The sequence below is a fragment of the Colias croceus genome, chromosome 10 (assembly GCF_905220415.1).
Source record: "Colias croceus chromosome 10, ilColCroc2.1".
Lineage (NCBI taxonomy): Eukaryota > Metazoa > Arthropoda > Insecta > Lepidoptera > Pieridae > Colias > Colias croceus.
Window position 1 is genome coordinate 5,972,242 of NC_059546.1, and position 15,858 is coordinate 5,988,099.

At 29.9% G+C, this 15,858-nt stretch overlaps 1 protein-coding gene across 3 annotated transcripts in view; it reads left to right on the forward strand.

Moving 5' to 3' along the window:
* Positions 1-15,858, forward strand: part of LOC123695051 (peroxidase-like) — a 46,910-nt gene that overhangs the window by 11,212 nt on the left and 19,840 nt on the right. The gene's annotated exons all lie outside the window — the stretch shown is intronic.

Below are 15,858 nucleotides of genomic sequence, written 5' to 3' on the forward strand. Positions count from 1 at the left end.
GCGAGTCGGACTTGCGCACGAAGGGTTCCGTACTATCGTACCTTGTATTATATATTTTATTTATAGTATTTGTTGTTATAGCGGCAACGGAAATACATCATTTGTGATCAACGGAAATACATCAAATTTCAGCTTTCTAGCTATCACATTTTATGAGTTACAGACAGACAGACATGAAGTCTGAGTAATACGGTCCCGTTTTACGTTTTCGGTACGGAACCTTAAAAAGTAGACTTTCTGAAGATATTTTGTGAAAATGTCAAGTTGTGTGCTTATGATGTATGTCTTTTAAAGTATAAATAGGTTTTCGGATCACTGGACGTGTAAGAAATGGAAAACGTGACGACGCGAAATTCAAAGTGATTGTCGCGTTTCAGCGATAGCAATATTAAATGCTTCAAATTCAGATTTCCGATATTACATTATTAAGGGTTCCCATTATAAGTTTTTATTCCCACGGTGTAATCAAATATACATATTATTTATACAAAGAATTTAAATGTTGTAAAATTTATGATAGGTACATATTAAAAAAAAAAACTTAAAATGTTTTATGAAAGAATGCTGCTTGTATGGCCATAGAGTAATAAATAATAATTATATATTTCCAAACTTGGTACCAATTTCTATTCCTTTTAATTTGAAATATTTTTATCTTTAAAATTGAGTAACATCGGAAATACTATTTCTTAACCGCTACACATATCATATATGACATGTAACTTTTCAACTTTTTCTTGCCTAAGGGACCTATGACGTGTTTTAAATACTGACCTTGTAATGTCTTGTGGGATCAAAAACCAATCACGGTGAAATAAGGTCGTGACCATTATGTATTGCCCCAGTATCACGTAACTGGTGTTTTCTTACATAACATAGCGGTAAAAGTTATTGACATATCACAGTTCTAAATAGCGTATCGTAAGAATTTACGATTTTTAATTTATGCCTATGATAATTTATACGGATCTGTTTAAAAAATAGAAACACTGTTAGATTAACTTTCTATTTTTTATACTCTGTGTGAATATATAAATAATTAGGATAAGACTGCTAATTAGGAGCAGAATTAAACTGTGATTAAACTCTAATTTTTAAATAAATTTAGGTTGTACCCGACCACACTTTCAGGAACTGTCCTGAATCTAAACTGTTGTTACCAATTTTATTAAATTGATTAAAAAAGCGTAAATACTGTTTTTCTGTATGAGTCTCATTAAAGATTACTATAGATATTATAATAGAAATAGACCCTAGAATAAAACTGATACTGGCCGAGCAAAATCTAAGAGTATGATTGGATGGTCCGAACGTTCACAGTAGAGTATCAATCGATAACAAACAAGCGTGTAACGCAGCTGCTTTTCACAAGACTATATTTTACACTATAATCTCTTCCCTAGACGATAATTAATGGATTAGATCACGAGTCCTATTTGAGGTTAGTCTTATTCATGTAGCTTTATTACATACACTAGCTGTGCCCCGTGATTTTATCCACATTACACTGCTCCTGTCTTAGCGTGATGATAATATTATAGAGGTATAGCATTCCTCGATAAGTGGGCTAGGTATCTAACACTGAAAGAATTTTTCAAATCAAACCAGTAGTTTTTGAGGTTAGCTCGTTCAAACAAACAAATTCTTCAGCTTATAAGTAAAGATATAGATTGTGGATTCGTTTAATGACTATAACGTATAAAAACAATGGATTGCATCAAAAAAAACGTGCAACTTAACACAAATCCAAGAAATATATCGTGGAAATGAAACAAGGTTCATGTGGAGACATTGTAAAGAACGTCAATTGTAGAATATTACTGTAATGTTATAAGATACAGATACCTAAATAAGAAGAAATTTATTTATCTAATTAAAATTTAGAAATGTTATCGAATAACAGAATTTTCTAAAGATAAATAATAATTAATAATAAGATAATTACTTGTAAAAACCTATATTTCTATCCCATATTTTACTGACGAAAACTGATACCAGTAATTTTATAAGAACTATTTTTCTATTCGTTGAAAATTTTGTTTTGTCTCTGTAACTCCACTGCATCAGAACTAGGACAATTTTCAGCCGCATTAACTCTCATTTAAGTGACATTTATTTTATTAAACTTTGTTCGTTCGGCGAATGAAATAATCAATTCCCAATTGCCTACTGAATCGTTTGGCAAATTAGCACGAAAAAACACGCTGGAAAGTAATAACTATAAATTTTATCTCGAATTGAGAATATTATGAACATGTTTCGAAGTCAGCAGGGATGATAACCCTTAATTTATTATATCCGACTGTTCCTTGTAGGTGCAGCGATCAAAAACACACTTAACTTGGACACTCTCTTATACTCAATACTATTCTTCAGTAGTTCCAAGTACGTTATAGTCGGAATAATATAGAATGGATATGTGCAATGTAAGTACATGGTCCCCTTATTTCATAGGACTTAGTCATAATTATTGGCAACATGTGCATGGTTATAACCCCTTTGCGAATATGTGTAGATGTTAACAAGATTCGAACCTAACGAACCTTATTCTGTAATATCTTTTGACCCACCATTATGGTTATGTATGCTTCCGAGGGTTGTATTAATAACGAAACTTATAAGATAGGTATGTATTTCAAGTCGATCCTTCAATGTTTTGTGCGGCGAATATGTTAAAACGAATTACTTTATCTCATACTATTTTCTTTTATAAATAAAAGATATGAAATATCCAAAGAAAGTAGTAATTAATAAGTAATACGGTACCTAAATGTTATCGTCTGTCTGTTTTTCAGCCTGGAGGAAAGCAATTTATTAAAATTGAAACTGAGTAACCACATTCGCGTGATAACGAGATAATTAATACACGCGAGCGAACCCGCCGGCGGAAAGCTAGTAATTATATTATAAACTGAAATTTTGTCACACTATTTTTTCACGATTGCCCAAGCAAAAATACTATCAGTCAGGATTGTATAAGCCTACATTTCAAAGCTTTTAAAAAGCAAATAATAAAATCCTAAAAGCTTGAAGTCAATTAATTTTATAGCTTAATTTTATAACAATACCTAATGAAACATTATTTTGTGCATGAGTGTGAACTATAACTTGTTATTTACTATTTGTACACCTATTGTGTAGTAACTAAGAAGGTAGGGAACAATTCAACTTCTGTATTGACATACCTAATATTATGATTGCTTTGCACTTATGTAATTAAATAGTTATTGCTCATACATATTTTTATGGCAAATACAAACTTAACTGTATATATAGTATCAAAATACAGTTATGAGTTTCTGTTTATAGTGCGATTTATTACTAAATAGCTGTTCAGCCCGGCTTCGCCTGTGGATGTGGTATATATTTACGTTTTCCCTACATAAGAACCATCCTCTTACTTCAAGGAATATAATAAAAAAATAATTATCGAAATTGGTAAATCATTATTTCATTTCATTCATCCTTCTTTGTAAGGTTTTTTGATTTGCTGGAAATAAAGTATTTTCTTTCTGAAATAATAATTCCTATATTTATACATACTCAAAGTTGTTGTTGTTGCATACTCAAAATGTTTTAATGAGTAGCAGAGTGCGTAAGCAAATTTTCTTTGAATTAAATCACTTTTGTTACGGCACTGTAATTATATTTTAGGGGTACAGTGTGTGAGAAACACAAATTCTGGAGTTCCGGACTCATGAGTAGGTATCAATTTAATTTAAACGCCTGTATAATTATTATGTTATTCCGGGTAGAAGTGGCTCAGCAGTCAGCTATTATGACTTAAATAACGAAGGAGGAATTAACACACATAAACAGTACCGAGACTCCCTGAAAAACGTTCGAATCGTCGATGCAAGTCGATAAGTATGTTTGTGTGAGTGAGCCGTTTTAAACGGTTTGTAGCGAGTTTTGCTACTGTTCGTATTCTTTTTACTGTCATTGAAATTAGACGAGAACAGTAAACATTGAATTCATCTCTTTTGCTCCAATTGTTAAGAAAAACTGCATACTGTAAGAATAAAAAGATCGATGTCACATATACCAAGGAGCATTTAGACCGCAAAAATACGTGTTGATGATGTTGGTGATAATTGTTACTTATTTTATAATTGTAGACTGATATAAATCAATTGCTTATAAAGATATAACTTTGTTATGGAATTTAAATATGTATTTAGTTAACATAGCAGTCCGCCCCGCTTTGCCCGTGAAACGCCAACGAAAAAAATTGAATTCGGTCCAGTAGTTCCTGAGATTAGCGCTTTATCAATTTGATACTGTACTTTCTTTGTATCTAAAGTCGTTGTATAATAATTATTGTAATGAATTTATGGTTCATAACCAAGATAAGGATATATCTTCAATATCGTCCATAATCGGAAAGTACACTTACTTACTCGCTTATAAGTAAAGTTAATGGACAATATTGGTCAGTAATAATACTCTGATATTGTAAGAAGAATGAGATAAACAGGAAAAGTAACATAACAATTTATATATCTGCAATCTACATGATTATCCTTTCGAGATACGAGAAATATTTCATAAATAGTTCCTCTATTGCACATGCTATAGGGTATGTGTTTTGGTAGTAAATTATAATATATCTATAAATAGCATAGAAAATAATCATTAAACATAATCTAAGATTAAACAACAGACGATAGAGAATTCAACATAAATGGGCAAATAAATTATATTCGGTAGGTAAATAAATTCGCTGAAATTATGAAATACATCAATTTAATCTAAATGTAAAATAGAAGGAAAGCGTAATTTTACCTTGTCCCTGAAACTGACACTCATTATTCTATATCCATCTGATTTTCCTCAATTAGGCTCTGAAAAAATAGAAAATATTATTCTAAATTAACTTTATCTCCTTCATAAATATATTAATGAATAAATGTGGCAAAAAGGAATTTTAACTATTGAAATAAAAAAAAATGGTATAAGTATTTGAAATTACTTAATTAAAAAAAATTTAACTTTAAGAAACGAGTTGCGCTATTCTTTATTTCGGGATTTGCATTGTGTTTGAAAATACAGTCAGTATAATTTTTGGTTTTCTAATTACTAAGTATTTAAATTGTACATAGTCAGAAAGATTTATCGATTAGGTACGTGCAATATAAACTAAACGTGTTTCAACTATTTGTAAGTACATAGGTACCTAGCTTTAACCTAAAAACTGGAACCAAAACATGCTTTGATTAATGTATTAACATATTTTATAATTAAACGACTGGCACAATCTAAAACGCGTCTAAATCTAGAGTATTTAAATAAAAACCATATACCCAGCTGTTTTCAATTATTTCTATGTTTAACATTAAACTGTGGAGGAAAAGGATTTTATTATGAGCACTTTATGGCTCATAAGATATATGGTACATACGATTACAGAACCTTAGCTTCTGGGTAAATGTGTCACAGCCTGCTTTTCCCACGATCATGATAATATCAATTGAATTAAACACAATACTGTGAATGGCTTGCAATATCTACGTCATTATGTACTATTGAAAATTAATCATCTTTAAATTAATTAATTAATAAATGTTTCAATATTTGATTGTGACGATTCAATATTTTAATTACTGTGTGTAATTAAAAATATTGAACACTCTTATGTTCAAAAATTGGAATGAGATGTAATAAAATTTCAAATTTTCTACATTGTGAAAGAAAACTAAGGTAAACACTGAGGTTGTTACACATCGGTTCGTACATAGTTTAGGAATGGAGTCCGAAACTTGGCCTCTTTTGTAATTTTCTATGGTGCACAATAAAAATTTTTTTGTTGTTGTTTGTTGTTGTTGGCATATAAATGAGTACCTATCATCGGACTGAATAGTATGGCCCTGATATATTTATTTCCATCCAACCCAAACTCATTTTATAATATTTAAATAAAAAATTTTTATTTAAAAAATTTTTATGCGATAAGCTGCTCTTTGATTTTCGTATCCAGAAGCCACGACTACAACGAATAGCTCGGACCAAATAGCCATGCTTCTTAAAGGTTAACCTCGTGTATTATATTACAAAAGTGTACGATAAATAGTTTATTGTCCCGTTATTATATTAATATAATGTACTTTCTATATTCAGAATGAATTCAATTTGCTCACGGATAGTTGTGTTTTACTATTGTTAGAAGAAGGGTTGACCCGAAATAAAAATATAGCCTATGGCAATCCTGACTAGCATAGCTCTTTGCTAGTGAAACTATTTTCACCAAAGCACCAGTACTTTTTAAGATTACCCCTCTACAAACATACAAAGTTAGATACTTTACTTCTTTATAATTATTATACAATAGTATGTCAGTTTTATCTCATAAATGGTACCTATATTCAACTAGTAATGAATACGTTGCATAAAGTACTGGATTAAACAGAGAAGATGAATTATTATTCTGCTATTTAAGCCGGTGTTTGTCTGTGTATATGGCTAAGACAGGATAAAATTAAATTGTAAAGGAATGTCGCTTAAATTCTATACCTACATACCAATTACTGTTATTTTTTTCTTTAATCTAAGAAATTTCTTTGGGAAGTGTTTGCTTCATGATTAAATGACTCTGTTGATGGATGATCTTAACTGAAGATCTAATAAGGAATTGAGGAAATAGCCTTGAGGAGTGCGATAAAAACTTCAGGGATTGAAGATTACGCAAGTTTATATCTTAATGCAAGCAAATTAGGATAAAAATTGTCCAAATAAAGCCGAGGGAATTTGTTTTACAAAGTTTCAATTACTGATCGCAGCGCTCCGCTGAGACTGGGTCTTAAAGTTCTATTACATTCTTAGTCGGTATCTAATTACTTTATATGTACTTTCGGGAGTTTAATGCTTTTAACTGTACTATTATTGTACTGCAAATTTATTCGGAAAATTGTAATTGTATATTTTAAGGAAATTTATTTTCTTATTTAATTTAATATTTATTCCAGTTATTGCTTATTTATAGTTTCGGTATAATTATTTTAAATAATAATTTATCTGTACAATAAAATTATACAAAAATATGTTCCGCTCATTTTTTCATCCGTCTTCAAATAAAGTGTTGTATGAACTATTAAACACAAAGAATGCCACGATAGGTACGTAATACCTTACGTTACATATTGGGGTCACAAAGGAGAGTGGGTAACGTCAGATATCGAGATAAGCCCATAATAACGGTCGTGATAAATAAGATAATAGTGACGGTTTCCATAGTTTAAGTACGACCTTAAGTGGAGGGCGAGCTAAGACAAACACCAATTGTAATGATAACTAGGTCACGTCTTGCATTGACGTATTTTTACAAGTGACTCAATTGTATTTTGCAGGAAATAATTTCTTATGCTTGATGCTTTTAGTTTAATTTTCTTTCAGTTTAATATTGTTTATATAATGATAGTCGGTAATAAAAATAATCTAAAACTTTACTTTTGTAACTTGCTTTCCCAAGAGATTTGATATTACATGGACGAAGAGCAGATACAATACACAATTTCAATTTATTCAGTAATGATAAGATAAAATAAATTAAATTGTATATTATGTGATAGAATGATAAATAGAATAGTGAAGATTGACAATATTAATTATCCGATAATAGATTATTTACCTATTAGGCCGCCTAGTAATATCGGTGACAAGAAATAAAAGTACATATTTCCTTCCTTTCTGTTCTACTTTTTGTGTTTTTAGGGACATATTATTATTGTATTTAACTTTGTAAATAATTTATTTTTTTCATATATTGTCAGCCAGTTAAAACTTGACACTTGTTCATTATAAATATAATACCTACTTTTAGCCAGTTTCACATAATATGCATTCTACATGTGTTCTTCTTAGTTTATATAATATCTAGTAAAGTAAAAAAAAAATGTATGAAATTTTTGCTAAAAAAATTGTAAGGCTTTCCGTTACCTTATCGGCAAGAGAGCATCCAAATATCTTTGCTATAAAGACAGATTAAGCCATAATATTTACGCCAAAATCTAAATCCTTATCAATGATTTGATGTTCAATGATTATTATTCTAAGCGCCACCCGATCGTCGAGTATCGGAATCTTTATGGTACTTCCGCGAATAATGGATATTCAAATTGAGTAGATAGACCATTTTTTACAAAGAATTCTTTGGAGACTGAAGGGAATCTTAAATAACTCAAACGAGAAATGTTTAGGTTTTTGTTTACAAAAAAAAAAAAAACCGTTTACAGCTTGTTCATAATGACTAAATTAATTCCTAGACTCTTGACAGGTCTTAATTATAATTATTGACGATATTATATTACGAAATTTTCTTTTTATTTTTATTTTCTTCTTGTAATAATTGTATATTTTTTTAATTAAGTCTGGCAAGCATAGAATAACCTGCGAAAAATTAATTTATCTATGTCGCTAGCTAAAATATTAATGCTCGTAATGAAATTCCTATCATGCTCAACTTGAGATTAATGTCTACTTGATTCCTAAAAAAATAGGTAACTATTTAGATTTACCTTAATGGACGTTGTTTGGGATATTTCAAATTTATTAACGTTTTTAAGAGTAAAAATTATACTTTGAATTTTTAATGTATTACTAGATTACTAGGTATTAGTTAGGTAGATATAATGCGGTCAATAATGATTTAAACATTTAAGAGAGATTCATTTTCTATCTAAATTATTTCGTATATGAACCGACTAAATACGACTTTATTTATACTAAAGTAAATAAATCAAGACAAACTCCTCAAAAGAAATGTTAAAAAATCTGAAGTATTTTTCTAGCGCCACTCTATTTCATAATGTTTATTTTTTGTAACTGTATTAGTCTGAATTGTAATCAATTTATCATTCGAATTAAATGACAAGAATGTTATTCAGACGTGGGAAGTAAAGTAAATTAAAGTTTTGCAACAAAACATTCGAATTCTCCTCGTGTTTAAAGTAACTAGGAATAAAATTTAATCGGACTAGTCATCCAAGGTGTATGATAAATATAGTACAGCAGATTTCAGTTGATTAATTTCCATGTTTTTACAAACAATTTTAAATGATTTCTTAGTTTACATTAATTAATCTGCTAACAAATAATAACCATCATAAAAAATTGATACAAGGTAAATAAAAAAATAATAAGTTGTACGTGTGCTCTATGAAATCAAGCGTAATTGCAATATTTTTTCCTTTCAGTTATGATTATTAATTCAATTGTTGAATCTATAACCTTGTATTTTGTTTCAATACAAATTATTTTAGCAACTCAGGTGTGAAACAGATATACAATACTTCGATATGATTTCGCATTTATTAAATTTTAACTATCGACCCGCTCCGGCTTCGCACGACACACAATCATAATATAATCTTTCTTTTCAATAACTCTTTATGATTTTGGGTTGTTTTTCATACCCTAGCATACATAGAGACAGAACGAATGTGACAATAATGTGGTTGTGAACCAAAATTATTATAATCTCATGTCTCTTGCACATAACAGGCAACAGTCAGGAAGGCTTTTTGAATTTCGAACATTATAATATTAATTATTGTCATTTATTAATGTGTTTGTTCATTGTTGATTGGGTTAAATATATAAGGCCAATTATAAATATTTTAACGATGATTTCGACGAACGAAATAAATCAAGCATGAATACACATTTTAGTACCTATGAAGTGTAAACAAGAACTCTCAACTCTTGCATATATATTTTATAGATGTATAGCCAAATGTTAGTGATCTTGTTTGTTAAGTATAATGTTGATTTATGGATGCACCTCTATCTATAATGTTTTATGGTCTTTCGACGCAGCTTCGATTTCTATGCATTTCATATTGCGGCTCTAAAAATTCGGTATGAAATATTTATTTTGTACATGTGTTTGACACTACACTCCTTCTAAACGCTGTGTTTACGGCTGTGTAACGGGCAAAAGCCTATATATAGATATCTCTAAATATATAAAACTAGCTTTTCGCCCGCGGCTTCACCCTCGTTTTCAAAGAAAAACCCGCATAGTTTCCGATCCCGTGGGAATTCCGGGATAAAACCTATCCTATGTCCCGGGGCAAAAAGTAGCCTATGTCCTTTCTCGGGTATCAAAATATCTTCATACCAAATTTCATGCAAATTAGTTCAGTAGTTAAGGCGTGATTGAGTAACAGACAGACAGACAGAGTTACTTTCGCATTTATAATATTAGTATGGATTATCGTGTCAAAATATTTGCTATCGTACACTTCGAAGATTCGATATGATTAATGCAGAACAACGTTCGCCGGGACCGTTAGTATTTTAGAAAACCATAACTCATCTATTTGTCATATTACCACATTTTACTAAATAGTTATTACTACTACGAGTATAGGACATCAAATCAAATTATACGATCAACGATGCCCATTCATAATACCCATTCATGTGTCTTGCTGTTGCCTGTTTGCACGGTCTAATCGATAACTAAACCAACTAATAACCTCACTTAGTTAATAGTCATAGGGACTATAATTATATTATTATGTAATCAACAGACTACATCAGTTTAACTGTTTAGTAATCATAGTCCATAGCATAATATTATGTTTCTCTTAGAGGAAGGAGGTATTTCTTCTAATTATCAAAGATTATCGCGATAAAAAATAGGAATACCATTATTTATTTATTTATTTATAATAATTAAGCAATATTATTTCAGTAGATTGTAATCTCGTTTGCATGAAAAAGATAATTAAAAGCAAAATTATTGGGAATGTAAAATCTTTCAATCGTGATTGGAGCTTTAGAAGAATTAGTATTTATCAATGGAACAGGAATTCAATTAAAAAAGCCAAGCCAATGAATGTATAATACAATATGCATATAAGTATCAGGGAATTTAATTTTACAATAGAAAAAAATATATAAATGATGCCATACATGTTTAAATTACATCTTAGTCAATAGCCCTACAATAGTAGAGATATTTTACACTTTTATCCAACCCTTCCATTGTTCGTTAACACTCATTCTCATCTTTTTTTATATTACTGTAACCGTGCATTTTTTTCTAAATGTCTCCTACGCTTAAACGTTGTCACGATAGAAATGTGCAAAACATGACGGAGCCAAAAATAACATGTGATAGGTTCATAGCATTTACAAAAATCCTCTATTCAAATCCTTTACTGTATACATTCTTTAGAAACAATTACAAAGGAAGTGTATCATGGGAGAACAGGTTTTCTCGGAACTTATGTGAGTTCCCCGAGGGCTGATTTCTCTTTTAGTATCGAGAGAATTAAACTGTCTGAATGGTAAGCACAGGGCTAAATGCTGTCTTTACGCATGACGTTGTTTAAGGGACTTTGATTGAAACGCTTGAGTTCCTACTGTGTAATGTATGCCTGTTACAGAACATTTAACCAACCTTAACTTGCGTATTCATTCAATGCATTTTAGTATTCATATAGTAATCACATCGTCGGATGATCATTAAGCTTGTAGAGCGTCATAAAAACGTTTTTAATAAAACTATGAATAAGTATTAAAGTGTTTGATAAAACTTAAAAGTGACTCGTGTACACTCATCTTTTTCAAAGTTAAATAGAAGATGTTTAAATGTGTAGTGCAGCAATTTATTATTTAAGTTTCCTTTTCAAATAAACAAAGTAAAGATATTGAGTGCGTGCGTCGTGATCAATATCATTTGTCTTAAACCTTGACATCCTATTTTGTATTATCATTCTATTGGGTTTACGCAATTTTATAGGCAATTTGATTTTAATGTTCCAATATTGTAGCATTAAAAACGTAACCAAAACATTCAAACGTACTCGGAATTAGCTGGCGAGTTCTATAACTTTTAATTGGGTTATTAATTTGAGTGGAAACAAAACTCAACGGGGTCTGCAGGAGGTCATTTACATTTCATTTTTTTAATTGGTAAAAATATTTGTATGAAAACGTTGATTTTCCCTATGTTAGGTACCTGAGTTCATTGGAATCCCATAAAATTATCGAGTCATAAATTTAGTTTTGTTTATCACTCGGACCCCACCAACTACGGTACAAGAAAAATTTAATATTTATATGTTTACCTACTTGATAATTTTTTATTTAAAAGTACCCCAGCTGTGGACTTACACACATATAGCAAAAACAAATATGTTCGATGTATTTTGTTTACATACGAAATAGAAGCTATTTAGATCAATTTGGTATTCGTAAAACCCATTGTATATTGAATGTAAATCCTATTTGCGAGAAACAAAGTTATAAGTATTTGTATATATTTAATGTAAGAATATATATAAAGATTTTCTTCTCATGGTGGTTTTCGGGAAAATACTTTACTTTATAAAACATGTTAACCACAAATTATATTAAACAAGCTGTGCCTCGCGATTTTACCCACAGTACTCCGCCTATAATAGCCTTCCACAATAAATGGGCTATCTAACATAGAAAGAATTTTTCAAATCGGACCTTTTTCCTGAAAAAGAATTCCTGAGATTAGCGCGTTCAAACAAACAAACTTTTCAGCTTTATGTAGATAGTATTATAGATAACATATGTAAACTACAAACTACATATATATTAAATTATCTATAAACACAATGTTTGTACTGCATGGTGGGAAGTAATTGGTTATTGTAATACTGTTACGCAATAATTGTTCATGTGTGTGTAAAATTCAATGATTACACTCACTAAAATTTTATTGGGCTTGTGTTTATCGTCATACGCGGAGAAATAAGTATTAATATCTATTTGTCACAAGCACAGTTTTTATGCTTAACTGGAAATTTAAAGCAATTTTCCAAACGTTGTTTTTGTCTGATATTTATTGTTTTATAGAAGAACTCTTTCTATCGCTATCTGAAAAATTGAGAGAAGAGGTTATATGGAGGGTAGGTTTACAGGAGGGCCTTTTATAGATTCAAAAGTCTATAAAAGGTTCACTGCATTATAACATAAAAAATAAATATATGTAGAATTTAAAGAATTATACATTATACTTTAGTTGAATTTTAATGTAATTCCATTACTTCTCTTTTTTATGATGTAGGTTAACAACAGTTTTTCATTATAATTGTGTATTCATAAATTCCTGTCAATAACATAATAAATCAAAATAGTGTTTTAATATGTAATTAATCATACTATGTATATAATATGTATACTATGTACTTAGATTACAAAATAAAAGACAGATGGAGCGTTGCCGAACTAAACCGAATAATTTATCGTCATTTTCAATAAAGCTATGTGTGCTGTCATTTCGCCGCTGCACTGTACGTACACGGTGCTTCTGTGTGCGTGTAATGTTGCCAGATATTGAAAAAATTCCCAAATTTTTCCCCGACTACGCAAAAAAGAGGGTTATGTTTTTCGAGTTTATGGATGTATTTATAATATTTCTTTGACACGCCCTGCAGTATAAACCGTTGGACCGATTTTGAGTTGTGAGGTTTCATTGCAATGATCTGAATTATTATGTTAGTGGCGGTAGTGAGTTAGTGACGTAGGCTATATACATAAATGAGAAGTCAAGTTTTAATTTTTATTTAAATTCTTTTATTACATAAAGTACCTGCCTACTAAAGTTATATATGGACAAAAAAATTGTATTCAATTTTTTATTAAATAAATTACATAAAAAAGTTTCAATATTAACTATAATAATTATATTATTTTTTATTTTTCATAATATATGAATACGAATAGCGGTAGTTTTTAGAAGAAAATAAAGTGTCCCGTAGGACACTTTATTTTCATCATATCCATCATGGAGTTCACATAAATTAAATCGCTAGCGAAAACGACTATGACGTTTTTAAGATTTATAAAAGTGACAAAATAATGTATTATGCTTATTAAAATAATCTAATAATTATCATGAACCTTTAGTGCACTATACAAATAATCACATTCACGATCGAAAAATCCAACAGCATTACCCTGAAGATCCTTTAACCATTTTACCGTTTTACCAATAAAAATGGCAAATTCATTTTCAAAATACTGGCAACATACGTTGAAGTTTTGTATTCCTTCATATCTGTAAAATTATTATTCGTAATACAGAAATAAATCAGCCAAATAATCTACAGAAAACCTGTGAAACGATGTTTTATCTTTTTTTTTGTTTTCGGGTACAAATTTTACAGCGTTTTATTATCACAAGACGGCATTTTTTTACTAAAATTGCAAACCCTTTTTGACGTATTGCATGACACTATATTATGCGCTATAGCACTGGTGCAGCGACGTATTTGTTTTTGATTTCGTATTTTCTTTGACAAGGTCGACGGGCGGTTGTCATGCTCCATCTGTACTTTATTTTGTAATCTAAGACTATGTATATGTAATTCATTTATCAATTCTCTACGTTATTGCTGATACGATTAATTGGTATAATATTTTGTATAATACTCATTATGTTTATTTGAATGTAATTATAGAATAATTTTCATTTCCAAATGCTTATTATTTAACCACTCAACTTACCACATGGTTATTGTTTATTGTAATAAGCGAATAAATTCCAACAACGGCTTAAATTGTGGCTACAATATTATTGAATTGCCCTCTATTTAATGTGCATTGCAAATAATTTTCGAGGAATATAAATACAAACATTAAATTATTATTTTTCGAAATGATGTTAAAAAATTGAGATGTAGAACTTTTTCTTGTCTATTCGGTCATTAAATTTTATAAAATTCAAAGTTGTTATAACATCATAGCTAGCATGTATCTACTGATGAAACAATTTTTTAAATAGTTTCAGAAGTTTTTGATTTCAGTCGTTACAAACATAGGCTTACATTATGAATGCACTTTAAAATATAATGTATTTAAAAGTGCATTCATAATATATTATGTAGTCGGTTCGCTTAATAAAATAAATGAACAGACAAAATCTTTTGTTTGTTGTTTTGTTCATTGCGGAGGTGGTATTTGTTCGTATTCTGAAATAAATAATGATTTCTCCGAAGGAATTTCTTTCTTTTCAAGCTGCAAATTGCAATTAAAAGGTTTATTAACTTCGACGTGAACTCAAGGAAGTTATTTGTCGGTCTACAGCTTACAAATTTTCCAGCTTACGAACTTCGGCGGCATCCAAAAATGTTTCGTTAGGAATTCTGTATGATATAAAATAAAAACTTTCCCCGTTCTTAAAGTGAACTGAGTCAGCGTTTACAAGAATATTGTGTACCGAAATTCAATTTAATGTGTGCTACTTAATTCCATATAAGTCTTATTATCTTTTTTCCTGTTTTTGTTGGCGCAATATTTTAAAAGCGACGCGTGATGAAAATTTACTCAGAAGGAAACTGAATTTGTATTTCATTCTTAACTTTTTATGCGAGGTAACTTTTAAAATGTATTTTCTTATTTGTTAATATTTGGTGTATTATTAAAATTTGACGTCATGAATACCAACGAAGTAATTGGTACTATTATATATTCTATGGTAATAGTCATTAACTCATTAGTCTCGTAGTCTCTTTCTATAAGATATCTCGTTAGTAGCGTAATTTTTATTTTTAACATCCTTAATACAAACACTGTTGGAACTTTTAAACGTCCACGTTCGTAAAGAGTTTTCCAAGGAGTGTTATGTGTCACCAGAAAAAATACTTTCAAATTGTATAGAACTTTAGCAGTCCAAACAGGTACTAATAGACTACAATAAAAAGTCCACGTAGCGGGAAACTTTTAGCGCTTTACACTCGAAGTAACTGCAACATTAATAGCGATGTCAGAATTCAGAACTGTGAAATGTAGGTTAGAACTGAAGGTGTGAAGAGACTATTTTTGTTGTGATATTGATGTTGATATTTTAGAAGAGCTTGTATATTTTAGTAGAGAGTG